Source organism: Crocodylus siamensis, chromosome 3 (genome assembly GCF_052110815.1).
Source record: "Crocodylus siamensis isolate JL-2025a chromosome 3, ASM5211081v1, whole genome shotgun sequence".
In the NCBI taxonomy this organism is placed as follows: domain Eukaryota; kingdom Metazoa; phylum Chordata; order Crocodylia; family Crocodylidae; genus Crocodylus; species Crocodylus siamensis.
In genome coordinates, this window is record NC_143397.1 from 200,831,535 (window position 1) to 200,855,427 (window position 23,893).

The 23,893-nt window shown below is 39.0% G+C and overlaps 1 protein-coding gene across 7 annotated transcripts in view; it reads right to left on the reverse strand.

The window, feature by feature from the left end:
- EYA1 (EYA transcriptional coactivator and phosphatase 1) overlaps positions 1–23,893 on the reverse strand; it is a 268,703-nt gene that overhangs the window by 127,026 nt on the left and 117,784 nt on the right. Inside the window, exon 1 of one of the 7 annotated variants that reach the window (XM_090040165.1) lies at positions 4,885–4,986. The exons of 5 other annotated variants lie outside the window; for them this stretch is intronic. The gene's annotated coding sequence lies outside the window, so the exon portion shown is untranslated. Of the gene's footprint in view, positions 1–3,044; positions 3,127–4,884; positions 4,987–23,893 lie in introns of those variants that run through there. One more of the 7 variants, XM_090040163.1, reaches the window with a different exon arrangement.

The following is a 23,893-nucleotide window of genomic DNA, read 5'->3' on the forward strand; positions in this document are numbered from 1 at the left end:
TAGTAACAGCCTACTGAATAAAAGGCAAAATAAATGTTGGCCCTAACAATATGTTCAAAAAAGGTACATAAAAATAATTCAGAAAGACAGAAATGCTGTTGTTACCCACAGTATATTCAGTACTCCAGTTAGACTAAAAATGTGTAAAATGACAAGACAAAGTCTTCATAATGCATCAGAAATTATTGCTATGCATACACTGATTATTTTAAGTAACACTGCCATCTTCATCCTTAATATGGATTGCAGATAACTGGGACCATATTAAGTATGACACGACAAAAAGAAGACGGTGACAGAAAAGCTACTTTAAATTCACCAATTAAGAATCTTAAACCAGTAACATCAAATTCTGATTAGCTAATGAGGTTTTTTAAGTTTGCCTTTTTTCTAATTAAATTTATAATTCTTCACAGATGTAGGTTTTGTTGATGTTCAATTTGTCTCTCTCATTTTGTTAAACCTCACATAGTACTCCACCAATCCATTGAATAGCCACATTAAATCTGTTAATACCATGCTCTTCAACCCCAGAAATTATTTCCAGAAGGCAAACTTGCTTTGAGAGATCATCAAACAGGACTTAAGGTACACATTTTATCACATTTTCCCTACCACAGAGCTCAGGATGCGGAGGAAAATTCATGACTTTTGCACTGTTTATTACACTTTGCTAAATTACAAATCAAAAGCATCTGACAGAAGATCATGTATGAAGCCAAAAAGCTAATAATGTTCTGTGAAAAGTAAACTGTAAATGGGAAGGGATTCTAAATCTCAGCAGCGCAGAGCAAATAAAATGTAGGTACTTGTCTAAATTATGGGTTTTCCACAGTCTTTTTGCTTGCTAGAAGCAATTTTTATAAAATGACTATAATTTAAAACATTTTTCCAGCTGAAAAGAAATTTTCAAAGTGAAAACATTAAGCTTATCCAAATAAATATAGCTGGCATGTGAGCTAGTCTTTTTTTTTGACCACAGTTTTACTTTAGCTCCCAAAAATCTCAAAGACAATGGCAATTTTCTAATCAGACTATTTCTTCTTAGGAAAAGTGTTGTTTTTCAAGAGAAGTATATATGTTTTTCATCATAGCATTCCCTTCCTCTTTTCCAACATTTTCCAGCCTTCACAAATAATTGCAGTTTCAAGTGTAAAATGTACATAAATTAAAGTGAAAATCTAGCAGCAAAAGGTGACCTTGCTACACCCTATTAAAGACTTTCATTTTACTTTCACTCTTCAAAAATCATAAAAGTATACAGTGTAGAAAATAGGTGAGGAAGTAAAGTATTTTTTCACTCAATTACTACTTCAAAGACCAACTGTAATTATCAAAAAGAAGTGGATGATCACAGCTATTTAATTTTTAAAACACTATGGGTTTTTTGGAAATACTCAGCTTCACTCATATTTAAACACCTATTTGTAAAAAACGAAATATTTTGACATCTAACTGATATGTGAACAGATTTAGTCTCTGTAGGAGACAAATATTATTTTGGGTCAGTGTTTCTAACACATACAGAAGAAACCTGAAAGTGTTTTCTGCTCCCCAAAGGCTTTTTGGCTCATTAGAAATACTTTACATTTGTCAATAGTTTAAAAAAAAGATTGCTTTTCTTTGGAGTTGTGTATTCTAATGTGCAGTCCAAAAGGTGAAGAGTGATATATTTCAGCTTCTGTGGCTGTCACTGCACAAAATTTTCAAGTTTGAAAAATTACGGCTGTTCGCTTACGGAACATATTGGGTCTGAGAAAAATCCAAGCAGCAAGGGAATTCCATAACTAAATATTTCATTGTATGTGAACTAGTGAATACACACACATAGCACATGTGCACACAATTATGCAGCCTTAATTTTGGACAAAATTATTTCAGTTAGGAATTTGAGAGAAATGGCTGTTAAATGTATTTGTAGAATAAGAGACTTCTGGTTGCACAGGAAATGATATTCCTATAAAATTATCTTTTTAATGATTTAAAAGGCAAAAAGGATTAAAGCAGTTGTATTGTTTGGTGTTTTAAAAAAGTTTTATGAACTTTTTTGTTTCTCATTTAAGAAGCTTGGTTGGTAAAAATTTCCAAAGCAGCAGCAGTTTTCAAGTCCCTGACATCTCTTCTGGTATAGAATAAATCTTTTATTGGAACAGCTAGTCATCCCTTTTATTGATGCGTGTCAAAAACACCTCAAGAAATACATACTAGTGAATGTTTTGTGAGTCTTGATTGCTCAAAAGCAAGATGTAAAATTTAATGAGACTTCAAAGAGCCTTAACTTCCTGGTTCTAAGATCTTAATTCTAAACAAGCCACATAAAATGTCAATAAATGTCAGATATTTTAGTTGTGTAGGTGTTTATTCTGTCCCAAGAAGTCCTCCTTTGGGGATCTGCATGTTGTGCCTGGTGTTTGGAAAATTAAAAAATATTAAGCACAAGAATTTCCTGCTTCAGAAGCGCTGTCAAAACCTCTGTCATGCTTTCTCCCTCCAAATTTCTTCATGATTTTGTTTTTCTCCTGCTCTTGACCCTCTTTCACACCGGTCTGTAGAAATCATGTGTATTGCATTTGATTTTAAACCGCAGCAACTTAGCATCCGTTCGGTTTCTTTTCAATGAACCGCTCCCCCCTTAGGAAACCAAACGGGAGCAAGGAAGAGGAGCCACCGCCTGACTGCAATGAATAGAGCAATGTAACATCTGCTTTGGGGGCAGACACCCAAACCTGAAACAGGGCCAAAATGAGCCGGTTAAAAATCCCAAACCAAACCTGCGATTTATAATTGGGTATTAATGCAATCACGAAACAGAGAAAGGACTGCTGTGATGGGACCCCATGCAAGGATACTGCAGGGCTTGGGGGGAACCACGCTGTTGTGCAATGAGGCCATCTCATTCATGGATTTATGTATTAATTTCTTCTTTCTTTCTTTTTTAAAGCAGGAGCTTCACTAGAAAAGAGCCAGTGTTATCTCCCTGCCTTGCAACGCAGGACAGCTGCTGTCAGTCCGTGCGAGTTTTAAACCAGCCGCTTTGTACTTACAGTGATCGGATCTGCTGCATCCACCAGTTTTACGTGCTCCCTTCCCCTTCTCTGACTCCGATCACCATTCCTCACATAGTTTTTATTCCTGGGCAGAGCGAGAGGAGCTGGGCTCCGCCGCCGCCGCCGCCGCCCCGGGTTAGCTGCTCTCCTCGGAGCGCGGCGTCCCTGGAGGGCAAACCCGAGCTGAGCGCAAGGGCTCGCGCGCTGGCTGCTGCAGGCTCTGCCTGCAAACGCGTCTGAAGGGGGGAAGCTGCTTCTCCAGAAAGGGAGGGGAGGGAAAAAAAAAAAAAGCAGCACACCACCACCGACTTTCACAGGAAGACTTAGAGTCGGAAGTGGCACCGGGGAGTTTGCATCTCGCACCAAACTCTTGAACCATCAGCTCCTACTGTTCTAGTGCGGAGCAGCGTGCTCCCCCCCCACTGCACAGCAGCTGATCATATCTGAGAGCCTCAGACAAAGAAGCGGCAGAATCTTCATCCCTCCTATTTGTTTGCTGAGTCTTGTAGGTCTGCCCACGTAGCCTCAGGGCTTTTCTTTTCTCTTTTTCCTTTTTTTTCTTTCTTGTGTGTGTGTTTTTGTAATGCAAACCACAGCTATTCTCTTGTCCCAACCTTATTGGTTTAAATGGAACAATTGAAATGAGTCCTGTGCTGTCTGAATCAGCCTTACTGCTTAACAAAAATTTAGGATGTAAATGAAGGAGCCTGTGGTAGCTGAACAAACAGCTGTGCGTGAAGAACACAGCTCCAGCTTTGTGTCAACAAGCCGGGTGTCTTTCCCCAGCAGTTAGCCATTCATATCTCCTGGTGGCAACTACACAGGACCTTTCTGTACACCTTTTTTCTGTTCCTTGCTCAAAAGAGCAGTGACGTCCTTTCTGTTCCCTTCCGCTCTAAAAAAGTTTCGACTCGGATGAAAAGTGTCAATTTCTGTTAAGATGGATTTACTGATCAACAACTAAAAAGCTGAAAAACTGGACATAAATCAACTTTATTTCAATAATGAAGCCAAATAAAGATATCCACAGAGACTTAAGCACACAGAACACAAGCCTAGGCATGCAGTTCTGATTGGATGTGTAACAGATTTGATCTCAAATATCTAAGATTCTTGTAAACTCATAAAGAAAATGTCTGCTCATACTGTACAAGTTATTCACTTTTAAGATACTCAACACCATATCTGGAACTTCTAACAGTACAAAAAATGTAGCTATATGTAAAATACCTGTACTTCACACCCCAAAAATCAGAATTACTTGATTAATATTTAAAATGTTATTACTCAGCATTAAAGTTTTCTTTTCTTTGTTTGTAATACATGGCGTGGCTTATACATTTGCTTAGAATTTAGAAATGTTTCCAATGAAATGAAAGGAAATATGCAATCCTATTGACAAAAAGATAGATGCAAGCATTACATTAACACTGAATATTTAAAATGTACAGTCTGCCAATCAATAAAAGATAAAATAATTAAACTAATTAAAAGTGATTTTTAAAATAAACTTATTTCAGATAATAGCTGAAAACTACAGCATAAAGTCAGTAATAAACATTAAATATATAATATATAGTAAACACATTTTGACCATTCTTTGGAGCAATTTGTTCCTACACAAAATATATTTCAGTTAGCCTAACACTTATTTTTTCTACATATCCACAGAAGAAACCATTAAAGTAAGGTAAGGAAAGCAGACTAATGATTTACAGTGTTAAAAACAGTTCTTAAGAATATGCCAGTTCTAGGGTACTATGTAAATTAACTTTTATGCTTAGATGAAATTAATGTTTTTCAATAAAGAAGTCACTATATACTAACAGATCCTTACCTTAAATTAACTAATCTGTGAATGAAAGAAATACTTCTAAAGGAGAAGTATCTTCTGGCTACCATATCCAAGCAAGTGACACATTTTTGTGTAGAAAGTACTTGGGGGAATACTTCAGGAAAGAAGATCGTTTTGCAAAGCTACGAGACAACCTCAAACTGCAAACGCACCTAGGATTTCATTTTGTTCAGTGCAGAAAAGGAATCTCGGGATAGTCACATACCATATATGGGAGCTCAGGTCAAAATAAGCAGATTTCTATTGGACCTGTCCGTGTAGCCAGCATAACCAGAATTAGTTTACCTATTTATATTCATACAACAGTTATCCTGCCAAAAGCCCTGTTTAAGATGTTATATATTAAACCATGAAACATAAACAAAACCCTTATTACAGAGGAAACCAGTTTTGTCAGGTAAAATTCAATGAAAGACTGAAATACAAATAAATAAGATTCTCAGACCTCTTTCAAAAAGTGTTTAGTTCCAGGTACTTATCACTCTAGTATTTATTACAGGTGTTAATGAGATCATTTAAAAACATCTATCCAATCCAATCCCGCAAATACTTAATCATATGCCTACATTTACTCTCTCTAGGAGTTCCATCTATTAGCATGGGCAATATTACATCCATGTTCAATAGTATGAAAGAACAAGTTTTGAAGAAATCTCAAAATTAAAATGTTATTCTAATATTTTAAAGCTTGACTCAATACATTTGTACTAAAAAAAACAAACCCCTCAAAAGATCTTATATAAAGGAAAAAGTTTAAAAGCAGAAGCAATACTTGAGAATTTTCATAATTAAGATTAACTGCCACACAATTTCTTTTTACATTTTTCAAATAAAAACGTTATTTGAAATACAGTTTGCTATTTTGGAACATATGTTGAATGAAACAGATCTGACTTCTATTGTTTAATTTTATATCTGTGTAAGTAAAAGATCAGTCCTTTGGAAATTTAACCCCCCTTCTCCCACAAAAAAGAATGAAACTACATAAGAGGTCTACAGTAGTGGCAAACATGGTGTAAGTCACAACTGGGTACAAGACAGCCAGAAAAAGGGTGCTGTAATTAGTATTGCAAGAAAGGAGTCTATTTTAATAGAATAGAAATATTAGTTTTGGCACACAGACAATATGTTAATTGGGGTCATATAAACATAACATATTTATATATAATACAGCAACTAAAGAGAGGATGAAAGATAAAGTAGGGTCCACTTTGTTTATACAGCCATTAAACAGTGCCTTATATTCTTTATCTGATGTCTGAAGATTGGACTTCAGCATGCTCTGAAACATTAGCTCATGGTAAGGACTATACTACAGACTTATTTTACAATAATACTCTAGGCCAGATCCACACATCATACCTTGACTAACTACAGTAATGATAAGCTGATTTACATCACCCACCAATCTCAATCTATTAAAATCAAATTATGCTTTTTCATACTTAAAGATCAGCTTTACTCTATAGCCTCCTGATAGTTGTGTTCCTTGTTCTGCCACCTTGGCAGGAACATTCAAGTCCCTGACTGCCAAATCAGTACAATCATGCTATTTACCCAAAATCTCATTTACACCGTTGCTTTTAATGGGGACAGTGGAATATGGATTTTTAATGAGACTTTAATGCACATACTTATGCCAGGCCTGGATTTGCCCTGATCCTGGATTTCTTGTACACTTAATTACCATTCATGAATTCTTAAGGAACTGAGGATCCACTGTGCATGAATATGTAATAGCAAGTGTACAACAAGCTCATAGGATGTAGTTCCACCAGCTTTGCCCACATTATTTAGTGCTTCAGTCCACTGAAATCCCACTGATTCAAACAGTTACAAGAGGTTCCACAGGAACACAGAATTTACTGGGTATTTACAAGCCACAGAGACAGCCATATTACTGAAACTGTTTGGGTAAAGACAGAAGATTGTGATGCAGAACACTGGAACTTAGTATTTCAATGTTTGTCTCTATGTAGGATATGCTGCATAAATATTTAACATTATAAGGCGTGCACAAGATGACCACCTGCATGTCCACCCCCCTATGAAAACAAAAGAAGGATGCATTCTAAGGTTAATTTTATTATTAACTGATGCTCACTTTTGGGATTTTCCACTACAATGTTAATATAATGTCTCAAACCCCTCAAACAGACAATATCTTCCCTGTCTCCAAACAAGTTTTATCTTACACATAGCAGCTGTTGCCTAGATACATGCCTAGCTGTAGCAGAAGTTTGCAGTGTTTGACAGGAGCTCTTATTGCTTCATGCTACTGATTTGATCAGAAACAGAAAGCCTTTGGTGATTACAAAGAAAAACAATGGTAGAAATTATCCATTAAAACTTTTTTCCCCTGCAATATCTATAATTTTGGGAAGGACAGGGCTTGATTAATGTTACTGGCATTTAATTGTGCTCTTTCAAGAACTTCCTAGTGCATGTAGTGATGAATTAAGATACAGTATAATGCACAATCATTAAACTTGCAAGCTGCTGACTTATAACTATTAAGTCAAAAGATATTCAAACTGCTATCCTATATTAAATCTTTTCAAATTTGAAGACAGATATATTTTTTTTCATGTCAACAGTTTCAGTAGAGAGGCTCAGGCTCATATTTTTTTATATTACAGTAGATCTTGCAAATATGCACTGCCTTGAAATAACATCTTCTCAGAAATCATTTTAGCTAGTGCTGAGATACTTCTATAATCTATATTATAAAATAACTATGAAGTAAAGGAAGCTGCAGAAAGATATGAATGCCATCTAGATTCAGAGTCTAATTTGACAGTTATCTCAATAGTTCACTATTTTTCATCCCTCAAAGCCATAACCAAAAAATGTAGCTCTGTGATACATGATTATTTTTACCATTATAGGAGAATTTTCTTCCTATTATTTGTAGTTCTGGCATATACAAGACATGTTTTCTTAAGTTTTTCACTGAAAATGAAGTACCATAAAAGTTATACTTTACATAAAGAAATAATAGATTACAAATCTACCAAATATCCCAGCAGAAAATTAGTGTTATCTTTTTAGCACAGCAGTAAATTTTAAGCATCAGTAATACTGTACTTCACCTTCTTGTTCTCTTTCCATCTAACAGCACATCTCCAAAATCTATCACTTCCCTTTTCTACTGAACTCTAAAACTGAATGACATTTTTGGCTTCCATATGAAACCAGTCAAAGTTACAACCTGAGGAGATATTCTACTCAGTAACGGTGCCATCATTGTTGAGAAGGTTGAGAAGGTCTCTGCCATGATGCTCTATTGGCACAAGCTGTGGGAATAAGACCCTACTCCTGATTGAGAGATTCCAAGTGGTGTGCTATTGTAACCCCACTAAACACAACATCCTTTATTTAAAGAACATTACATCTATTGGACTAAATTCCAGAAAATTACTGAAATGTTTACAAAGTTCCTGCAAAGATTAGAACTTTTACAGTAGGAGTTTCAAAAGTCAGTGTACCTTGTGTTCTTAAATCACCTCATGGTGCTTTTGAGAATCCCACTTTTTAACATTAAAACCTCAATCTGAAATATACTTAAGCATCGAGTAATTTCAGCACTGGAGTAATCCCTCTATGGGATTGCTCCTGAGTAAAAGCTAGGTGTCTGTAATTCATAGTTTCATAGTTTGTAGGTTCGGAAGGGACCTGAGCAGATCATCAAGTCCGACCCCCTGCCATGGCAGGAAAGAGTACTGGGGTCAAACGACCCCACCAAGGTGTTCATCCATCCTCCTCTTAAAGACCCCCAGGGTAGAAGCCATCACCACTTCGCTTGGAAGCTGGTTCCAGATCCTAGCCGCCCTGACTGTGAAGTAGCGCCTCCTGATGTCTAGTCTGAATCTACCCTCTGCCAGCTTGTGACCTATATTTATAGTCACTCCGGTAGTGCTCGGGGGAACAGGGACTCCTCCAATGCCTGCTGGTCCCCTCTGACTAGTTTGTAAACAGCCCTAGATCCCCCCTCAACCTTCTCTTGTGGAGCCTGAACAGGTTCAGGTCCCGTAGCCTCTCCTCGTAGGGCCTGCCCTGCTGCCCCCTGATCATGCGAATGGCCCTCCTCTGGACCCTCTCCATGTTGTCCACATCCCTCCTGAAGTGCGGCTTCCAGAACTGGACACAGTACTCCAGCTGTGGCCTGACCAGTGCCACACAGAGAGGAAGGATTGCCTCCTGGGACTTGCTTGAGATGCATCTGTGGATGCATGGCAAGGTGTTGCTGGCTTCCTGATTGCTTCCCGACACTGTCAGCCCATGTTCATTTTGGCATCAATAATGACTTCAAGATCCTTTTCTGCCTCTGCACTGATGAGAAGGGAGTTCCCCAGCCTGTAGGTCTGCTGCTGGTTCTTTCTCTCCAGGTGCATCACCTTGCACTTGTCAGAGTTGAAACCCATCCTGTTCTTATCCGCTCACCCCTGTAACCTGTCTAGGTCCAATTGTAGCCTATTCCTTCCTTCTAACGTGCCCACTTCCCCCCACATTTTAGTATCATCTGCAAATTTGAACAGGGTGCTTTTTCCCCCCTCGTCCAAGTTGTTGATGAAGATATTGAACAGTGCAGGCCCAAGGATCGAGCCCTGGGGGACCCCACTGCTCACATCCCTCTAGGTCGAAAATGACCCATCCACTACCACCTTCTGGGTGCGGCCCTCCAGCCAGTTAGTGACCCATTTGACTGTGTGGGTGTTGACGCCACAGTTCCCTAGTTTTTTAATGAGAACAGGGTGAGAGACAGTGTCAAGGCCTTCCGAAAGTCCAGGAAGACTACGTTCACTGCTACCCCTGGATCTAAGGATTTGGTGATCTGGTCATAGAAGGCCACCAGGTTGGTCTGACAGGACCTGCCTCTAATGAACCCATGTTGGTTGCCCCTAAGCATAATCTCCCCTGCTGGCCCCTCGTGGGCATGAGCCAGGATTACGCTTTCAAAAAGCTTACCCAGGTAAGACTGACTGGCCTATAGTTTCCTGGGTCCTCCTTCCTCCCTTTTATGAAAATGGGAACCACACTGGTCCTTTTCCAGTCCTCTGGCACCACACCAGAGCACCATGAGTGCTTGTAAAGCTGTGCCAGGGACCTGAAATGACCTCTGCTAATTCCCTCAGCACTCTGGGGTGGAGATCGTCAGGACCAGCTGGTTTAAATATGTCCAGTCCCTCCAGAAGTTCCCTGACTAGGTCCTCATTGACCCTAGGCCTGGGTGCACCTCCCCTGGGACCTATGGGGGAGGAACCTAAGTGGAAGGAACACATTTAGAACTGGTATACAATCCTTAGAGTATTAATATGTATTATTTAGTGCTTGCATGTTATTTCAGCACGGAAAGATAGAACATTCTAAAACTTAAAATAGTCATCATTCATTACGGAACTAGTGACCATTTGTTTATCTTTTAGTTACAACCCTGTCATCAAATGCACTAATGATGAACTAATTACTACTCCTATAAACAGGGCCTAACATCATAAAGTTGCATAAAAGAATGACTTACACATGAGAGACAGTTTCTTAACTAAGCAAATGAAATGTTTCCTGATATCATGGCTAACTGGCTCCTGTACAGATTATGAAGCATACTTCATAGATTTTAAGTTCTTAGCTGGATCTTCAAAGCTATCTTTTGGGAAACTTGCTTCATGTTTAGTGGTAGAAAAAGATGGAATTAACACTTTCATTACAACTATGCTGACAGCAATATCTTGGTTTGCCAAGTATATAAATCCAGTATACATTATGACATGAGCCATCATCTGCAGAGCTGTATTGTCTTTTTTCCATTCATTTATCTGGTAGCATGCACAAAATCAGTCTTGTCAGCACTTCCTATATGGTGGAAGAAGAGCTAAAAATTCAATATTTACAGTATTTACAGGATAGAGTTTTAAATTCTGCAAGAACACTACACATGTCATGAAACTGCAGAAACAATTTATTTGTTCTAAATCCTATTTTATTAATTCCTCAAAGCATGCCATGTCCTCTTTTCTCCTAAACTTGTTAAAGACATTCTTCAACAGTAGATGGAGCAGTAGGTCATTCCTGCATCTTGATTATTGTTACCAATAACGGCATAATTTTTCAACCAATGAAACACAAGTTTAAGCAAACTAATCTGAAAACAGTTTAGATGCTTAATTACAATGCTCAATAATCAGAAATACCCAAGCTCAAATTTGACCAAACAGTTAAGAAAAATTTACTATAATTAGTTCTTAACCCACATTACAAGTTTGTTCCTAACAGTCTAAGTCACAGTGGAACATTACAAATATGTTTGTTTTTACCCATGAAACACTTGATCAGCCACAAATATTTTTCTTATAATATTCACATATGGAGAAGTCTTTTCTAGAATTTATGTTAATAAATACTCCATGCTTTAGGCCATGCAATATAAAAGGGGAAAAAAGTATAAGTCTACATTAAAATAATCACTTCTTAACACTTATATCAATTATTTTTCTGTTGCATTATTTGCAGTCAACTCCAGTGATTTTGTTTGATCTTTAATAGCACCTACATCAGGCTTATCATTTTTTTCACCAAAAATCCAATCTTCCTTCCACTGGAGTCAATGCTAAAACTTCCATACACTTCAGTGTAAACAGAATTTGGTCTCACTAGCAAACATGTTCATAGAAATCTCAAATTGTTGCATACTATATTTTGGAGCTTTGTATTATTACTGGGAATCAGACTGTTCTATTTGTTGTGACAAAGCAAATGCAGAGGGAAACCTCTCAAAAACCTTCGAAGTCCCATAACCTTCCCGCTCCCCATCCCCCTCCCACTTCCTTCCAACAGCATTAACTCTTTTTCTCTGCAATCTCACGAATCGGAAAAAGAGTAACCTCTAAAGCTGTTTTAGACTGAAGGTCAGAAATCAAAGGATTGGTAACTTAATCCACAGAGCACTGCAATCACATTGCTATTGGAAACACACCCAGAAGCACAAGTATACTAGATGTTTTTATTAAGCAATGTCAATAGGTATACAATCTGGAGGTTTTTCTGTACTGTAAAGTTTATCTAGACTCATATTTGCAGAAGATCAAATTGCTTTCTGCCACTGAATTTTAGTTTCATGTTCTCTGAAGTAAAGAAACTGGACTCTGTGTTACATGCTAAGGAAAACAACAGCTTTGATTTGTTTATTTAAATACTTAAAAGAGGCACCTCTTGCAGCCAAAATGTAAACAAAGCTTAAACTCTTTATACCTTGGTCACTTTCAGGGTGCTAATAATTAAAAAAAAATTAAGCATTTTATAGATTAGCAACCTCTATGCCTCTGGCCTGATGCATCTATTTCCTGAACCAGTATCCTGAACCCAACTCAATTATACAACTTCACTCAGAGACAAGATTCCACACCCTTCCAGAGTCAGGACTGAAGTATCCAAGGAGGGTTGTACAAGACACAGGGGTTTAATTCTCCCTAAATTGAAACAGTGTTTTTTTTTAAAAACACCACTTCAATTTAGGATAAAATAAACCCCTGTGTTGTGTACACCTGTGTCAGAGCCCGATCCTTACCTGCCTCTCCAGCAGCGGGGAGGGGAAAGTGAGCTGCTGGTGAGCAGAGCAGTCAATGAGCTACAGGGGGGCACCCAGCTTGGACAGTCCCAGGGGGCACTGCAGCCGTGGGGGGAAGCATCAGACCCCTGTGCAGCTCAGGCAGGCAGGCAGGCTCCGGGGGAGTGGGGAGGAATCAGGCTTGCCAAATTTTTTTTTTTCCTTTTGTGGAGCCTGGCTTCCTGGGCTGCTGCCAGGCTGCCTGCATGGTCTACCTGCACAGCCCGAGCTGCCTGGTGCTTCTCTCTGCGGCTGTAGGGTTTAGAAACTAAAACTGCTCGGAGGTCTTTTAATTTGCAGTGCCCCAAAGTCATTTAAGGTATATTATGCCACCGAAAGTGCTACTGTAGCTGGAATTAATGCGCAATACGCCACTGAATGTGCAAACAGGAATGCTATTAAAGCAATGCAAAAGGCATTTAATCCACTTTAAACCTGCTTTAAAATATCGTCTACAAATGCCCCAAGAGGGTAATTCTAAGTTTTGTCTCAAATCAAACTTCAACTGACCTTAATGGGAGACAGGCCAGAATAAAGAATTCATGATAGACCCAAAGATTTAGAACCAAATTCCCAAACGGCCCACACTTGGCTTCCTGTTTTCCTAACTATTTACACTTCCTGTTATCTGTACTTATAATCAGATAGCTGGGGTTGACACACTCAGAAGCCACATTTTTGAAAGTTTATGTGTAATACGTGCAAAAATTCTCATGTTAGCAAAATGGATCTAACAAACCAGGGTGCCGAGGATACATCCCACAGGCTGGATGCAGCCTGCAGGCACTCCTGGAGGAGCTAGGAATTCAGGGGTGGGATGGAGGTGGGGAGGGGGCAGTGACAGTTGTCTCCACACTTTCTGTTGCTAGAGGTGCCAATCCAGTCAACAAAGTTCCTCATTGTCCAGCTCTGGCCCACAAGGAGCCACAAAAATCTAGATTCAGCTTATGGCGCTAGGCCAGTTTGACACCTCTGCCATACACCTGTATGAGTGCAAAATTATTATTTTAGAATAATAGTAGATAGTAATAATAGTAATCAGTAGAAAGGAAAAAGAAAGTTGTGGTCTAATATTTAGTCTATGCCAAGTATGGCAATTGAAATAAAACAGAAGTATGTAGGCAAAGCATTTTTAGAATCATAAGAAAGGAGAAGTAAGTTAACGATAGGATCAACATACGGAAAACAACAAAAATGAATAAGCCCAATGGGTCAATAGTATAAAAAAGAACTTTAAGTTTACATATGCAAGTGAGTATGACTGAAATTCTGTTACCAATTTTTTACCGTTTTTTGATTTTACAATACTAGAAGCTGGTAACTGTATTGATAAATGAAAAACATGCTATGACAAGAATATTTACACATCTTTATGAGTTCAGATAAGACTCCTTGCATTCCTATTTTAAGAGACATCAATCTATTTTACACACACAGAGACAGACACACACACATCTGATTGCTACAGAATCTCTGACTAATGGTTCTTGTACTGTGATGATGTATTACACTGTCTTTTTCTGACATGCTTTCAGAATGGAAATACCAGATTTAGATGTGTCAAATAAAATGGATAGTAGCTTAAAGCATATTTCGTACTCCTCTACTTTTCACGTCAATATATTTAGACTAACTGAGCAAATAATTATGAATAAAAAGACAGATGTTTCATTATAACACTAAATCCACAGCTGTGTAGATAGGGAATGTATGTGATTTAAGTTATTCTCTATTGTCATTGGGAAAATAAATTATGGAGATGTCAACCTAATAGGTGAGGGATACTAGTGGTATTGCTATCATGACGTCTCCTTCTGGATGATCCATAAAGTTCCAGTTAGTTGTGGCCTTGTGTGCATGTGAGGGCAGGGAGCCCTCTTCCTTTTCCAGTCAGCCACTGATGAAGTATGTGCCAACTGGCCACTGGTGGGTGGAAAAAAGCAAAATAAAAATCCAGAGTGAAGGATATACCTTATGAAGCAAAGGTAGCAAAGCGTTTTGAATTCAAGAAGAGCATCAGCAGCTATATAGAACACAGTGCCCACAGGCCAGAACTAGTCCGCTGAATCCAGCCCACAGACTCAAGGGACTTCTCCCACACTGCAGACAGGCAATGGACAACTTCACCCGTGCCACAACCAGGCAGCAGGGAGAAGCAGTAGAATCTGGGTCCTAGCGCTGGACCATTTTGGCTCACCACCACAAAAAGGTTGTCAATCACTGGTCTAGCACATAACAAGTAATAACCCTAACTTGAAATAGGAAAAGATGAGGACTACATGATAACTTTTTTATTTTTATGTATGTTCACCATGCAAGATAGCACCTAGAGAGGCCAATCAGGGATTACATTCTCACACTATCTCAAGCCAGCAAAAATAATAGCAGCATGTCCCCACAAAAATATACATTTAAATGGCTGTTTTTCTTAACTGAATATTTTTAGAAGAGAACATTACTGATGACTTCACCTTCAAAATGCTACAGAGTGATCATAAGGGATCTTGGTTTTCCCTGATTAAAAAAACAACAAAGAAACCCCCACAAATTTCTGGATTAAAAAAAAATGCAAATTTTCTGATAAAACCCCCAAAATCTGTGATTAAAATTAAACGCCCTTCACCCACCCCCACATGCCCCCTTGGCCCTGTTGGTGCCCCTCACTCCCCCCACACAGACCCCTGGCCCTGCTTCTGCCCTTCATTCTTCCCCACACAGCCTTCTGCCCCCCCAACCCTGCCAGAGGCGGCCCCCAATAGCCAGCGCTACAGGGCCAGATGTGGACCCAAGTCTCACTCGCTGGGCTGAAGAGGCCCTGTGGGGAGGGCAGCAGAGTGGAAGCCTGAGCACACAGCAGGCAGCTCATGCCCATCTCTGCCCCTGCCCCCGGGGGTATGCACAGATCTGGGGGGGCACAGGTCCTCTGCCCACCCCCCGCAGGAGTGTGCACAGTGGTGGGGAGCCGGCCCCTCTCCCCCATCCCCCAGACGAGCTGCCCACGGCCCTGTCCCTCTCCCCACTGGTCTGGCCTGCAGTCACTCATTGCAGCCCTAAGTCCCAAGCCCCACACACCGCTGGGCTGGTAAGCATCTCCAGTCCTGCCAAACTCCCTCCCTTCCTATGGGGGCCTCAATCCCTCTCCCTCCTGCCGACTTACCTGTGGGAGCTGCTCTCCAGGCTGCCTGGGCCCATGTGCATATACATGCACATGGCACCCCCTGCCTGACTGCCCTCCTCCTGCTCCCTCCCAGCCTCCTGCAGGCTGGTACTCTGGGTTTCTCTGATAAAATGAGAAATCTGAGTTTTGCTCTGGTAAAGGGGGAAAACTGTGTTTTTCTCTTTTTTCCATGGGAAACATAAAACCTGGATCCCTGCTGATCGTATACCTTCAAAATACTACAGTGATCAATTTTATGTAGATACTATATTTAATATAAATACAATATTGAATCCAAGAAAAGTTGACTTTTCCTTTGTGGAATTTTTTTTACCCTTAGTAAGTTCCTCTACATAATATTATGCAGTGTGTCAAAATAATATATAAAACAAAAATGTTTCTCTGTAAATAATGGGTTATTGGATTTTCTACTTTGTAAGTAAATAAAATGCTTAAGCTATAGTAATCTTAAGTGTATTGTAAGTAATTCTTTGCTAATCAAAGATTTCTGAGAATAGTGAGAAGTTTGAAAGGGACAGAACCTTTCTTTTGTTTTTATCTCCGCAAACATACATGCACTGTACAGTATGCTTCAGTTGTACATTTCTTATAGGCATTTAAGACTCTCTTGTCAAACAACTTCCTGAGTTGTTAATAGAACTGCAGAAGCCGCTTGGGTCTAAGGTCCCAATCCTGCAACCTGAGCCATGTGTCCAGACCCCAGTCCTGGGCAGAGCCTCATTGTGGGGCTGTGTGCAAGCATAAGACTCTACTCAGAAGGATCAGATTGCAGGACCCAGGTCTAGTCAGCTCTGCATGACATTTGGACTTACCGCTGTCTGCCAATACACTGGTTTCCTCAAATCTGTACTGGTGTCATGTACCAGTGAACAACTTGAAGCATAAATTCAAAAATAGCTGAAGGTTAATACACAGCAAATGTTTACTATTAATTCAGTAAAAAGAGTGAACTTGGGGCCTTAGAGACTTGGGTTTAAAGTTTTGAAGGATGCTGTTGCCATTTGGTTTAGAAATCCATTGCTATGGGTTTAAAAAAAAATCACATTGGTTTACGAGGGTATTTCCAACATTTTGCTTTTGTTAAATCTTTACTCTTAACTAAAGATTTCAACTTTGATTCAAGGATAATATACAATGCCTTGTACTCTGTAAAGCAGGGCAGGAGTGTTTAAATTTTAATAACGTTCTGTTGCATAATTTAAACATATAAGCCAAATTTTCAATCCTCCTCCTGATTCTACAAGTACTTCAGCAACTAGTCTATAATTTTACTCTTGTTCAACAAAGAGACATGTAATATCAGTACCAATAAACCTTCCATCAAGTAGCTGAAAACTCAAACAATGTAAGTGTGCTTTGTTCATGGGGATGATTAATTTGCTTAGTATTCCCTTTGACATACTCAGATATCCCCCCCGTATGGAGAACTTACTAGCCATCAGCATTCTTTCAGTATTGAAGCCCAAAGTGACCATCAGAGGATGGCCTGTTTGTCCAGCAACATGGGCTGATTCCACTGAAATCAACTGAAAGAATCCTCTTCATTCAGTGGAACCTGGCTTTAGATGTATGGCCAAGAAGTACATCAAATGAATAATTTATTTTGGCTCATCACTTTTCTTTTTTTCCTTTCTTTCTCTTTGTAAAATGTGCAATTGCATTCAAACTATTTAAAAAGCAGTGTAAAAATTGAAAAGTAGGACTGGAATGGACCTCTAGAGGTCATCTTGTCCAATCCCCTGCTTGAGGTAGTCTCAACCATATCCAAACCATCCCAAGCAAATCTTTGTTTAACCTATTACTAAAACTACACAAGCAACTCTGACACACAACCACACGTAGCATACAGCCATAACCTGTCACAGGTAAAGCAGAGAGATAAAGGTGGCCATTGTTTTGCTGCTACAAGGAGTGTTAAAATATAATGTAGAGAGATCCAAGAAAGATGGCCATGCCTTTCCAGTACAGTGGAAGGCAGAACCCCTCACAATCTGTACCAGTTTGACCATGTGGTAAAATGCCTTCCTGACCCCAAACACAGCGATCAGTCTGACCCTGAGCAAAGGAGCAAATCCTCTAGCCAGGACTTTTAAGGTTTTAGTTCCAGAAGGAGCATTGGTACACCCCACTCAAAATTACCAGCTATAGCTGCAGCTAACACCCAAAGGAAGAGGTCTGGAATATCCTGGGTTTTTTAAAAACTCTGATAAAAAATGAATAAGCTTTTTTTTTAAAAGGCAGGTTAAAGTCCTTACATGTTATCTCTACCTTCAAAAGTGCTTGAGGGCATAGTAATAATTATAATGTGCATTTGGGAAGATTGTACCTTCTATTACTGACAGTCATAATCAGAAATAAATTTTCACTGCAAACTATTAACATCTTGATTAATGGTGCTAGGTAATTATGAACTAATTTTGCAGGTAATAAAACACATAAGATGAAAGGAAATTAATATTCTCTTGTATAGCTGACAAAAACACTCGCAAACTTCTCTATGGAGTTGCCTAAGTGTTACACTTGTCTAATTTACATATACATCACAACCATTTAATGTGTACTGAAGGTTAATGAGAAAATGCTGGGTCCAGTCTAAAGCAATCGGAGTTTTACTCATTCCCACCCCCCCGCCCCCGTGACTGGGAGATATTTAACACAGACTTGAAAGTAACACACATGACGACTCCAGGCTCACTCCAATAAAAAGGTACTTTATATACATCATAAACAGTAATATGTCTTTATGATTTTAAAGCCTGAGGCATCTTAACATTTGTTTTACATAAAAATAAATCACATTGCAAATCTACATATTAATTGCTGCACATTTTACTATGTAAAAGAAGGGGGAAAACAGAGGGTGAAATCCCACTGTACTAAAAAGGAGTTTTACATGAATGGGTTATGCTCAGAACATCCATACCAAAAACAATGGGTAACCTTCCTTATTTTAGTGTTGGGAACTGCTTGTCTTTTGGCTTCATTACCATTTCCCTTTTGCAAGCTAGCACAAATTTGGCTGTTGAGCAGATTTCTCAGCCAGAGGTTCTGAAGCACTCAACACCTGCAGAAATACTTGGTGCTCTATGACATGATCCTTTTTCAGTTCTACTTACCTTTGTCGGCCCCTACATACTTTCTCCATGCCAAGCCAAGATAGACTGCTGCTGTGAAGCATCCTCTGGTCACTTGCATTTCTTTAATTACACATGCATTAAATCACAGAAATGAAGCAATGTAGCCACTACAGGAGCAGCCCCAAGCACTCATGCTGCTTAAGAGAGGAATTTGACCCATCACCTTTGGCTTTAGCATTCGAAACAACTGTCTTCTCCATGAAAATTAAACTTGAAAGCATACCTTGTTTTTAATAGAAATAGTCATTTTTAACATAAAGAATTAATCTGAACAAAAATGCCTTTTTAAAGAAATGCAACTTCATCAACATGTGCAAATATAGTCTTACAATTTTCACAAACTTTAAAAATATTGTTATCATTATTTTTAACAATTTTTTGTATTTTTTTAAATCAAAATTGTGTTTGCCATAATTATCGGGTATGATTTTGGTTAAATATTGATACAAATGTCACAAAGAATTTTGTGGAAAATGGAGTTAATTTAATAATAGAAATGTGTTCGAAATATTCTATAAAACTGTTTTTTTTCCTTTGAGCCAGCTTTAGCCTGAAACACAAAAAAAATTAAGAGCAAACAAAACAAGATGAAATAAAGAAAAACAAACATATATGGGCTGGGTAGACTGTATATTTTCACTTGCATCTATCTGCGATATACAACAGTTTCCTTAGCTGAAGTCTCCTAAATGATCCCCAATCATCTTTGCATATTATCAGCATCAGGAAAGAGTCTTTAATTCTTCTATCTGGATCAACCATCTTATCCAATTATTTCTCCATTTACATAATTTCTTATTAGCTCTGGAAATTACTTTTCAGAAAGCACCTATTGGAAAAATAAATGTGTTGTTCAACACCACAGAGTCTAGGCCTTAATCAAGTTATACATACCTATAGGAGAATCCACAACTTCTCCATACATCTAGGAGGCCAGTAGCATAATTGAGGGGAGTGACCAGGTTAGCAGGAGGTGGGGGAGCACAAAAGTAGTTACTGGTGGCTAATAGCACTCAGAGCTACCTTGTGCATCATGGCTGCCCTGTGCCATTCTGTGCCATTGCTGCAGCAGTTAAAGCTCTTTGGGTGGCTGTCTCAAATCCTATCATGGTAGACAAACAGAAGATACCAAAAAGATGCTCTTTTTTCAGATGTAACCCTGTAGTTTAATTTTAGTCACTCCACCTCAGGAAAAGAGTGCATCAGACATTAATCATTCTGCTTTGAAAGATCAGTAACTAAAGAAGTTAATACCATTCATTTTCAAATTTTCAGGTTAAGTTAGCTTGAGTTCCCTAACTTTTCATATGTAACTGGTATCTAGTAGGAGGTGTTGATTTGTAACACTTTTGTTCTCCACTCTACAAATTCTCAGGCTTTTTTCATTCCAGGTCCACTACTCAGTGTAAATTAGAGCAAGTAAAGACAGCTTTGGGCCTGACTAGTACAACCAGTGCAACGAGTCTGTTTTACTTTGGGGCAGCTGCTTCTGTAACAGCCCTCCTGAATGAAGCAGTTACTCACCTGTTTTTACATAGCTTGGATTATAACCTTTTATGTGTGTACACACACATATATTTAAGAAAATCCCAATGGCTCTCTCTCATTTTAAATCTAAATGGTAAATTCTTTTCTTTCTTTAGATGTGTGCATACACCAAGTTCTTTAGTTATTTATTTCGTGCAGTTAAATATTTCTCTTTAGCTACTGGATGAATGTGGAGGTTATTATGTTAGTATTAAAAACCATCTGAATTATGTGATCACTTGCTTGAACATAGGGCTTTGCTTCATTGTGCAATTTGTCTCTGATTACATAAATATTCATAGGGAAACACCTAGGGAAAATTTTCAAAGTGGTGCATAGAGACCAGGCTACGCAGCTCCTATTAATGTTAACGATAGTCACATGGTTCCAGTTTCACATCCTAATTTGAAAATTTGCCTCTTGTTTCTCACCATCTAAAGCAATTGTACAATTCCAAGTGTGCAGACTTTGCATTTCCCTGTTCTAAAATCTATGAATATGCAAGACATCTCACTTACTTTCTCCATGTAGCTACTCCAAGGAGAAAATCCCAATCTCATCAAATTACAAAACTCTTTATGCTGCTCTTTAGTGTGGTTTCCAAAGCTGCTTCTGCCAATTCCTACACTTATTTACTTATTTCAGTACAAAATAAATATATGTCCTGGGAGCCTTTGACAAAAATTAAAGGTAAAATTAGGTAAAGAGAAGATCAAAATTTTCACTCAATCTAAAGAAGATATAATCAACCAGATATTTCAAACCCATAAGTTACCCCATGTCACCCACCAAATTCAGTGCTTCCTTCCTAAAAGCTTTAGATTGAGATGGGCTTGGCAGGGTGCCATGACGGTTAAATTTGGGCTATTTTTAAGTACAGTACATTCCAAAGTAGAAAATGCCCTGCTAGCAGCTCCCTCCTTTTTAAATTTTTTTTTATTTTTATGTTTTAATAACAAGTAGGTTCCAACAAGATCTTCTGCTGATCACAATTACAGCAGGGTGGGAGATGAAGAAAAGATGAATCCCTTCAGAACCCCACATAAGAAAGTATTCAAGGCAGAACACTAAAAAAGAGATAAACAGATCACTACGGATAGGGACAGACATTGCACATAAACCAGTTTAAGTAATCAGAAACTGGTTTAAACCTGTAACAGAACAGACATTCAGTGCACATAAACCAGTTTGAAATGAACCTGACTGAATGTAGTATCAGACTTAACTGATTTGGGTCAAACTGGTTTATGCAATGTGTGTCCCAGACCTCTTCCTGGTTTAAGTTAAATCTTAGACGGTTTGCAACTCTGGGTGGGGCTCAGCTCTCTGCTCCAGCACTCTGCTCCCTGGCTGCAGCTCTGGCAGATGCTGCAAGTATAGTGGCATCTGCCTGACTTCCTCCAGCTCCCCCCACCCCTCACCCCTCCCTGCTCAAGCAGGGATTCCCCTCTCCACTTCACAGGTACCTCTCAGCTTTAGCTAGCATACCACGTGCTGGCTATGGTCTGTGCTGTAGGAGACAGGACAAAGGCAGACAGGACAGTGTTGGCTTAGGGCTTTTTGGAGCTAATCAACAGGTAGCTGATAATGTCCCTCTGTTCCTTCTTTGGAAAAAGTTGTTTAAGAAGTATTTGAACTAATGAGAGAGACTACTGTTTTGCTGATAAGTAAATCTTGTGCTGGCTCCTATATAAGTAAATTCCTGCTGGCTCCATCGCTGATCAGAGGAGCAATGGGGGAGAGGGGGACCACCTCACTAATCAAAGCTTCCTGCTGGGGCCTGGCCATGCCTCCCTCAGCACAGCACTGCCAAAGGGAAGGGAGGGTTGTTCTAGTGCCCCACATCTTCCAGCATGAGCATGTGCTGGCATTTCCTCAATACAGAGTTGATGTCTGTATGGTTGCAAACCGATTCAATCTAGGCAAGTTAAATTAACTTGCAAAGACGGAGTGAATTCTGGCTCAGGCTTTCTGAATGTCTGTCCTTAGCCCATAGGGCAGCAGTATCTATTCTTGCTGTGAACTGCTGGTAAGTCAAATACATTCCAAATTAGTCCCCTGCTCAGCCCATGAGAATATTCTGGCTTTCATGAGTTTCCTCTTCCAGCAACTGATAGCAACTTCCCCTAGAGACAGCCTGCTGGTAGTGGGCTTCCAGTACCCCCTACCCATGTTTATAGAAGCTTGGGCAGCACTGCAGCATATAATTTTGTGGGTGAGGGAACTGAGAAAAATATATGACCATAAGGCTTGCATCCTCAAAACTGCTTCACAGTGAAAAGGGTAATTCAGTTTTATTAAAAGCAGAGATTCTCAGTTGCATTTCTTGGGCCCCTAATATATCAGAATTAGAATCCACAGGGCTACAAAAAAAAGCTTTGTTCATTCCTGCATCCTATTCAGTTGGAGCATGAAGCCTAATAACTACTTTATGACTGATTTAGTGTATGTAAATACAAATGTTACTAATGCATATAAAATGATTAAATCCATAAGGAATATCCCTTTACTGGGCAGAAGTTTGGATTGATAATGGAACATCTGGAGTGTTGGACAGAGCGTGGGTATGCCCTCCTCTTTTCCTCCCCCCATCTCTGGACTGTAGGTGTGAATCATGTAGGCTGAGAAGGATGAAGTGCAGTACAACCTCTCCTAGCTTCCCATCACCCAGTCTGACGTAGGGCAGGAAGGTAAGTAGCTCAAGCAAATCTCCCATCCCTCCTTTGTTTAAGCATTTCTGGGGAGACTGTTGCTACTGAAAGCCACCAGCACACCCTGCCTGATAAAATTAGGTTTCAGGTTTCCTGAAATGTCTTTTAGAGATCAGGAAAGAATTTTTGTTTCTGGGGCCTGGTAAAGGAAACCTGCCTTCCTTGCTTAGTTAAGCTTCATTATCCAAAGTGGGGAGATAGGGCACAGAGTGATGAATAATTGATGGGATACTAGGGATTTTAGCTGTGGAAGCAAGTCTTCATTCCCTCCACTCAGCCCTGAACTAGACTCAATTAATGCCCAATATTTAAAGGTAGGGATCATTTTCTATTTAGTATTAAAGTCAAGTTGCAGACCATTGTTTTAAATACATTTTCATGGGCTTATACTATCATTCTTTTGCATACCCTGATCAAAAAAATCCAAGCATTGATCATTTATCTGTCTAATAAAATGCAAATCTTTAATGCCTTTTAAATACATAGTATATTAACAAGTACGACACAACAAAAAGTTACAATTAATATTTTAAATCACTAACATTTAATAAGGAATAGTACAAACCAATTAATAAATTACGCTATAGTAAAAATGGTGAACATAACTAAAAAAACACTGATCCCAGTGCCACCCCCACATCTCTCATTTCCAGAGTCTACTTTTTTTAAAGGCCCATTCTCTAGCTGTTAGGCAGCAGGATGGGGACAAGAGAAAACCAAACACTGTTTTTTAATTTCACACTTTAATCATTAGCCTTGGGGGTGCTCTTTCTGCTCAAGCAGTATTTTTTCTGCATTCACAGAATTTTCAACATAAAAAGATAAACCTGTAGAA